Here is a 7,514-nt window from a genome sequence, read left to right on the forward strand (position 1 = left end):
CTGGCTGTCCCCTGAGAGTTCAACTAGAGCTGTCCACTGGAGGCCACATAGGGCCTCTCCATGTGGCTTGAGATTCTCATTGCATGCCAGCTGGATTCTGGGAGAGAGTGTCTCAAGAGTGAATGTATCAGAAGATAAAAAAGCAGAAACTTGTAGCTCTTAACTTCAAGGCTCAGCGTGGAATTGATAAGACTATCACTTCCGCCACTTTCTTTGGATTAAGAAGTCACAGGGCCAGCCCAGATTGAAGGGAGGGGAAAAGCTCCATTTCTCGATGGGAAGAATGCATGGCCCTCTTTTTGTCCACCATGGTTTGTCTCCACTGCAGACCACAGAACACACTGTAGTTCATTTGAGCAGAAAGGAATTTAATACAGGGAAGCGGTGCTTACAACACCGTTGGGAGGGCAGGAGAGGTTGGCTCTAGGCTGAGCTTCCAGGAATGATCCTCAGAGTAACGCTGCAGCCTCCGCCATGACCAAAACGCCGGGAACCCAGATGCTGCCACCACCAACGCTGGCTCCAGAACTATACCCTGCCCTGATCCCAGCCACCAGAAGGGGTGTCCCAAGCTCTTCTCCTACAGTCACCAACAAGGGGCCAGACACTGAGCCTTCTGCAGCAGCAGCTGCGGAAAAAAAATACCCCGTAACTCTGCTTGCCTGAAAGCCAGAGAAGCATGACCCCGGCCTTCCAGTGTTAATGTCCGTGGTACATCAGATTGACAGAACCTAACCACCTCTGGGTGCTTGACTTCAGAAGTCTAGCTTCTTAGTCCTTCTAGTACTGGAAGTCCTTAGTCCCTCTAGTACATATGACAACAGACCCTGAGCAAGCCAAGCTATGGTGTCTCCACAGTCCTGGGCCTTCTTTCAGTCCCCTAATAGGTGCTCTGCTTCCTCTTGCCACAGGGCCATTGTACATGCTGTTCTCTTCTGCCCATGATTCTCTTCCCCCTCCTCTTCTTCCCCTCTTCCTTCAGAGCCCAGTGAAAGTATCTTCTCTGATCTTCCTATTATTTTATATCTCCATTTTACAGTCATCTGTAAACTGAGGCCCAGAGAGGCAATTTGACCAAGAGCTATTGACCAAACAATGCAGCTGGAATTTGGACTCGGGCAGCCTGACTCAAGCCCGCTCTTAACAGATGACTGTGTTACACAAAGAGAGTTCACCTGTGTTAAAAGGCCAAGGGCAGGACAAAACAGCTGCCCCACAAGTAAACAAGGATGACACTTCAGCAAATATTGACAAGCCCAGAAAACCGAGTGGCAGGAGGTGCAGGTGGAAGGTCTCAGGACAAGGTCGGTGCTGTGGAACTTTGGCCCCAGCTCCTGGAGAACATTGATAAGCTGCATTTCAAATACAGCCAAGCTAGAGGAGTCCAGAGCCCCGACACGGCCTCCCTCCACGAGGGAGCAGGCAGCAGCGCATCCTGTGTGTCATAGGAGGAAAGCATCTCATGTCTCTCCCAAGAGGGATTTCAATTTCAGTGGCAAAGCCCACAGTCACAGTGGACAAAGCTTGCTCAGTTCCCATTACTTTAACAGGCAGAATTTTGCAGAGTAAAGAGACAGCTACTAAGGAGAGGAGGCCATCAGAAAACAGAGGCTGGGGATATAATTGGGGCCCCTGCTCGCCTCCTCTTGGCAGCCAGGTCCCTGTGAAGGGAGCTGAGGAATCCAGAGGACCACAGTTGATTTTTTTTTTCCCCATGTAATACGTCCTGAGTCCATAAAGCAGCAATTGAGATCATTTGCCCTCCCTAAGCTAGGTCTGGGAATTCCCAGGATAGGAGAATAGCGTTCCCTCCTCCCTGGCCACCATAAAGCCAGCAAATGCTCAGCCAAGGAAAGAGACAAGACCCCAAAACCTGGGTTAGCAAATTGCTCTGCCCCTCACCTGCTGTGTGACCTTGGGCAGGAACCTTCTCCTTTCCGAACCTACTTCCTTGTCCATGAAATAAGGGCACTGGATGAGAACAAACGATTCAGACTTTTTTCCCTTAGTGGCAAAACCCTTTGTTCAAAAAAAAAAAAAAAAAAAAATCCCACACCATCCCATCCTCTAGTTGAATAGGGATATGGGGACTCAGAGATGAGACCACTCACAACCTGACCCTGTGAAGCCCACCAGAAACACTCAAGGAGGTGATGTCTAAGCCCTGACATTTTATCTTTTTTTAATTGAAGTATAAACAGTTTATAATGTGTCAATTTCTGGTGTACAGCATAATATTTCAGTCACACATGTACATACATGTATTTCTTTTCATACTCTTTTTTATTACAGATTACTACAAGACATTGAATATAGTTCCCTCTGCTATACAGTAGAAACTGGTTGTTTATCTATTTTATATATAGAAGTATCTGTAAATCCTGAACTCCCAATTTACCCCTTCCCACCCCCTTTCCCCACCCTGGTAACCATAAGTTTGTTTTCTATGTCTGTGAGTCTGTTTCTGTTTTGTAAGTAAGTTCATTTGTCTCATTTTTTTTTTTTTTTAGATTCCACATATAAGTGATATCATATGGTATTTTTCTTTCTGGCTTACTTCACTTAATCTGATGATCTCCAGGGAGCCCCGACATTTTAGAAATCCATGAGTCGTCTATGGGCACTGGAGGATTTATCTTGGGAAAGAAGAAAGCTCCTAACACAGTGACTGGCTTATCCTGTGACCTCACCCACTCTGCTTTCCTATCTAGAAACCGAAAGCTTTGAGTTCAGTGATCTCTGCAGTCCCTTTCATCTTTGACAGTCTGGGGCTCTGCCTGGTAAGCTTATGGAAAATTAAGAGGCATGATGGGGAGAGCATGTGAGGGGAAGAGGTCAGAAATAGCAAAGATAAGGTGGTTTTCAGAGATTCTGTTCAGGGAAACCCCAAGGACAAGCTCAGGGAGGACTGAAGCTTGTGGGAGACAATGAACACACAAATCAGAACTCAGCTAAAGAGATGATAGCCACAGTTTCTATTTTAGAAGGAATAGGAGAACTAGGGGTCAAGACACTAAGTGTGGAATATACTGTATGGGATGTGTGGATGGATGGATAGTAGGTAGATAGGTAGACCGGGGAATGGATGGGGAATGTTTAGGAGAGCAGTTGTGTGGAGGGACTGGGTGCATGCCTTTGGCAGGTGAGAAGATATTCAGGTAGATGAGCAGGCAGGTGAGCAAGTGGGTAAGCAAATGGATTTGTGGTGGGCAAGAAGATAAGCAGAAAGGCCTATGGGCAGGCAGGTGGATGCCCAGGTGGTTGGATGGGTGGGTAGGTTTTACAGTGTAAGGGGAGGGAGGGGATAAAATTTGGTTGACTGGCTTGTTTGGTTTTCTTGGCCATCTACCCCATTTCCTCTTCCACACCCTACTCCTGTTTCGTCAAAGACACCTGAAAGGTCTGCAGTGTATCTCTGTAGACATTGTACCTCTGGTCATGTGTGTAAGATTATTATTTTTTTTAACATGTTTTTATTGTGTGTAAGATTATTTTATGTTGTTATGAAATAATCTTAGAAGAAATCCAGATACAGCTTGAAGTAACACTGCATCACATAGTAAGAAAGATATTTCTTTTGAATCCTCTTTGAAACTTTCTGATGACTGAGTCAAGGAGAAAGTCCCATTTGGTGCTATGTCATCTTTAACACCTTGCCGACATGTTGATCTCCATTTTTAACAAGAGAAGGTAGATTTTGGGATCAGAACCTTAGGCAGGGGATGGAATATAATATTATTTCATTTTCATTAGGTTTAGTTTTACTGTTACTTTGTGTATATGACACAAATTAGGATAGTTTACAAGGGGTTTCCCTTTTAAATGAACGTATTTAAGTAAATTGAGTGAGTCACATGTAAAATATTAAGTGAATAATATTTATCACTGGGACAAGAGATGCCGGATATGGCAAAGTTCCTGAAGATTGTAAATGTTTAGAAAACACCAATATGTAGAAATATGATCTGGTCATGTCACTTCCTGGCTTAACATCTGCTCCAGATCCAGACACACAAACCTTCTTTACTTTCTATCACCTTTCCGGGCTCTCTTCTTGCCTTCAGGCCTTTGGACATTTACATCCCTCTGCCTGGAACTTTCTCCTCCTCCCTTCCAGTTGGAGAACTCCTACTCAGCTCTCGGGTCTTGGTTTAGATGTTGCCTCATCCAAGAAGCGTTCCCTCGCCCTCCTGGCAGGGTTACATGCCTTAACTTGCTGCCCCAGCTTTCATCACACCACGTAGCCCTCGGGAAAGAAACTGCCCAGTGAGCCTCCAGCACTTCCTACTAGAAGGGGAGCCACTTGAGGACAGGGACTCTGTCCAGTTCACCCTCCACTATTCATTCAGTCGCCGGTGGAGTGCTCACGTACATGCCAGGCGCTGTTCAAGGAGATGGAGCAGTAAATGGGACAGAAAAAGTCTCTGTCTTCATTCTACAGGGGGAATTTGGACAAAAACAAATAAATAAAAATGTCTTTAAAACCATGTATATTCTATACACAATTTCAAGTTGTAACAGGTCCTTTCAATAAATTGAAACAGAGTTAGGGAATTTTAAAAAAAAAAGGATAGGGAACGATATTCAATATCTTGTAATAGCCTATAATGAAAAAGGACATGAAAAGAAGTATGTTTGTATAACTGAATCACTATGCTGTACACCAGAAACTAACACAACATCATAAACTGACCATACTTAAAGGAAAAAAAATTCTTAAAAAGGGCAGTGATGGGGGCAGGGGCTGCTGTTTTAGATTGGGGTCAGAGAACCCCCTCTTAGGAGGTGACGTTTGCACAGAAACCTGAGGGAAGTGAGGGGAAGAGCAGGGGGAGCACCCCGAGGGACAAACCAACAGGCTCGGCATGTTTAAGGGACACATAAGGGGCAGAGGGGTGGGGCTGGAGTGGGACGAGCTTGCAGGAAGCAGCAGGCCTGGGCTGTGGCCCCCACTCTGGGATTCAGGGAGGAGGCTCCCCCCAGACTGAGGCTGTGCTTTGAGCAAACAGGAGAAAGGATGCCTCTTGGCCTGCGTGCCGGCCTGGCCTGAGCCCTGCCTGAGCCCTGCCTGAGAGACTGCCAATGTTTGCAGAGATACTTCCTGTTAACATTTACCTGGGCTGATGCTTATTAATCGAGTCTATTAATAGACTTTTTTTCCCCTTCCTAAGGAATAAATTTTAGAAGGAGCATTTCTCCCCTGTTATCCCCTGCCTCATCTAATGCTTCAGGTCTGTATATTGCTTTTCCATCCCTTATCTCTTGATCTATTCATTTATTCATCCATAACACACATCCAATTTACTGAGCAGGGAACGAGACCGGCTTAGCTCCTACCCTCACGAAGCATATATTTTTGATGAGAGACAGTCTGGAGGGCCTTGGAGGCTCATTTTCTTTCCGCCTTTGGAAGATTGGCAGAGAGCTGGCCTGGCTGGACCAGGGAAGTGTGCAGGGAACAGTTGACACCAGCTTTGGTAGATATCAGTGTCTCCGTGTGCTGATGCTCTTCAAGGTTCTTCAGCATCCTTGGGGTGCAGCCCTGGGCATTGGCAAAACTTCTTCCTAGTGTCATTCACATTCAGACATCTCCTGATATCTTTCTTGTTACTTACAGAAATGGCACATTCCTGTTTCCCTCTTTGGCCAACAGGATGGAGTAGATCCTTCCTCTTGGCGATGGTTGCATGTCCAGCTGACTGGCTGGGGCGGGCCCCTCTGCTAGAACACTGGCCATGTGGAATACACATCTGCCATGCTGAGAACCCACACTGGGGACAAAGAGAATTCAGGGGACTGTGGACACGCTACTACTTCTCTGCCTCTGAGTTCCCCCCAGTGATTTCCATCTGTACCATGTGGTACTCATTCAGTGTCCAGACCCGCTTGCATGACAATTCCAGTGGAAGGAGACAGGAAACCAGTAAGGATCCTATATCATCATGAGTGGGACAGAGGAGATGACCAAGTGCCATGGAAGTAATTTGAGTAACTGAGGTCTTGGACTGGGGGTGTCCCAGGCTGGGTTCTCTGGAGGCAGAATCTGAGGTGAAGGTCAGCATGCAGGTGTTTATTGGTAAGGGGTGGGGGAATGTTCTGAGATCAACAGCTGTTGAATTAGGGTGGGAAGGGAGCTGTATGGGGTTGATTGGAGATGGCTGAGAGGAGGTCTTTGATTCTCCTCCCTGCCATCGGTCACCAATCAGTCACTGGCTGTGGGCGGCCCTGAAGGGGGTGACAGCTGAAGGGGGAAGGCTGCCTGCAGACAGCACTCCAGACCCCGGGCACCAAGTCGTCTACTGCAGGGCGAGCTGGGTGACGTACATTATGTCCACCACCAGGCACCTCAGAAAGACCTCCTAGAGGAAGGGGCATTTGTCTTTGGGGATGCAGAGGCGGGCAAAGAGAGAACAGTGGTCCAGGCAAAGGGGACAGTATGTAAGAAGACCAGAAGGCAAGGTGGAAACAGCAGTCTCAGGGAGCTACATAACCCAAGCAGAAAGCAGGCGGATCCACTTTAAGATGAAGAAACAGTGTCGGGGAGGCCAGTGGACTCCTCCCAAATAAGGTTACAATGAATGAGGGAGCCTCAGTTAGAACCACAGCTGTGGATTCTGAGTCCTTCCACCCCCTTTCCCATGTGGACAGCAGTCCCTGGTCATGCCCTTCTCCTCTTTGAAATGCCACTTCATTCTCCACTCCCCTCCGTCCCTGCACCTCTGTACATCCAGTTCCCACAGCTCCACACGGTGAAGCACTAGCATTCCTTCTATGTCCAGCCCCAATTATGCCATTTGAAGTGCTCCTGGGCTCCCGCTTGGATTAGGTTTCAGGTCAAGGGTTGGTGTGTTGTTTGGAAAGCAGAGGTCAGCCTGTGGCCACCGTCACAGTTCAGCCAAGGACTGAGGTCAAGACTGAAATTAGAGCTGGACTGTGACTGCTTTCTGAACAGTGTCCAGTTGGTTGGGGGGCTAGGTTTAAAGCTTAATCTATAGGAAGGGCTCAGCCTGGAATCAGGCGCAGGGCTCAGTCTGGGACCGTGGTCAGGGCTTGGAATGGAGCTGGGGGCAAGTTAGGGTGTTAGCCTGGAACCAGAGGCAAGGTTAAGCCTTAGGCTGGGGCGTGGGGATGTGAATCTGTGTTTGAAACTGGATGGAGGACTGCCAGGGCTCTGGCTTCCCAGCCACTCAGGCCTGGAGTCTGAGCTGTGCCCAGGGTGGGAGGGGACAGAAGCAGCCCAGTGAGCACAGACACAGCCCAGACTCCACTCCCGCTGCAGAGCTGTGCTCCAGATCCCCTAACACCCCCCTCCCTCCACCTCCTCTGGCCCAGCGCACACACACATACAGTGTGTGGGATGCAGGGATCTGGGTACGAGACCCTTCGGAAGGCTGTGGCACTGCTGGCACATTCTGGTGTCTGCGGGCAACAGTCTGCACAGGTTGGATGGGGCCCCAGGGAAAGCAATCAGCTCCCAGGCAGGCCCAGAGATGGGTGTAGGGACAGGGGTGGCT

The sequence above is a fragment of the Camelus bactrianus genome, chromosome 13 (genome assembly GCF_048773025.1).
Source record: "Camelus bactrianus isolate YW-2024 breed Bactrian camel chromosome 13, ASM4877302v1, whole genome shotgun sequence".
NCBI lineage: Eukaryota > Metazoa > Chordata > Mammalia > Artiodactyla > Camelidae > Camelus > Camelus bactrianus.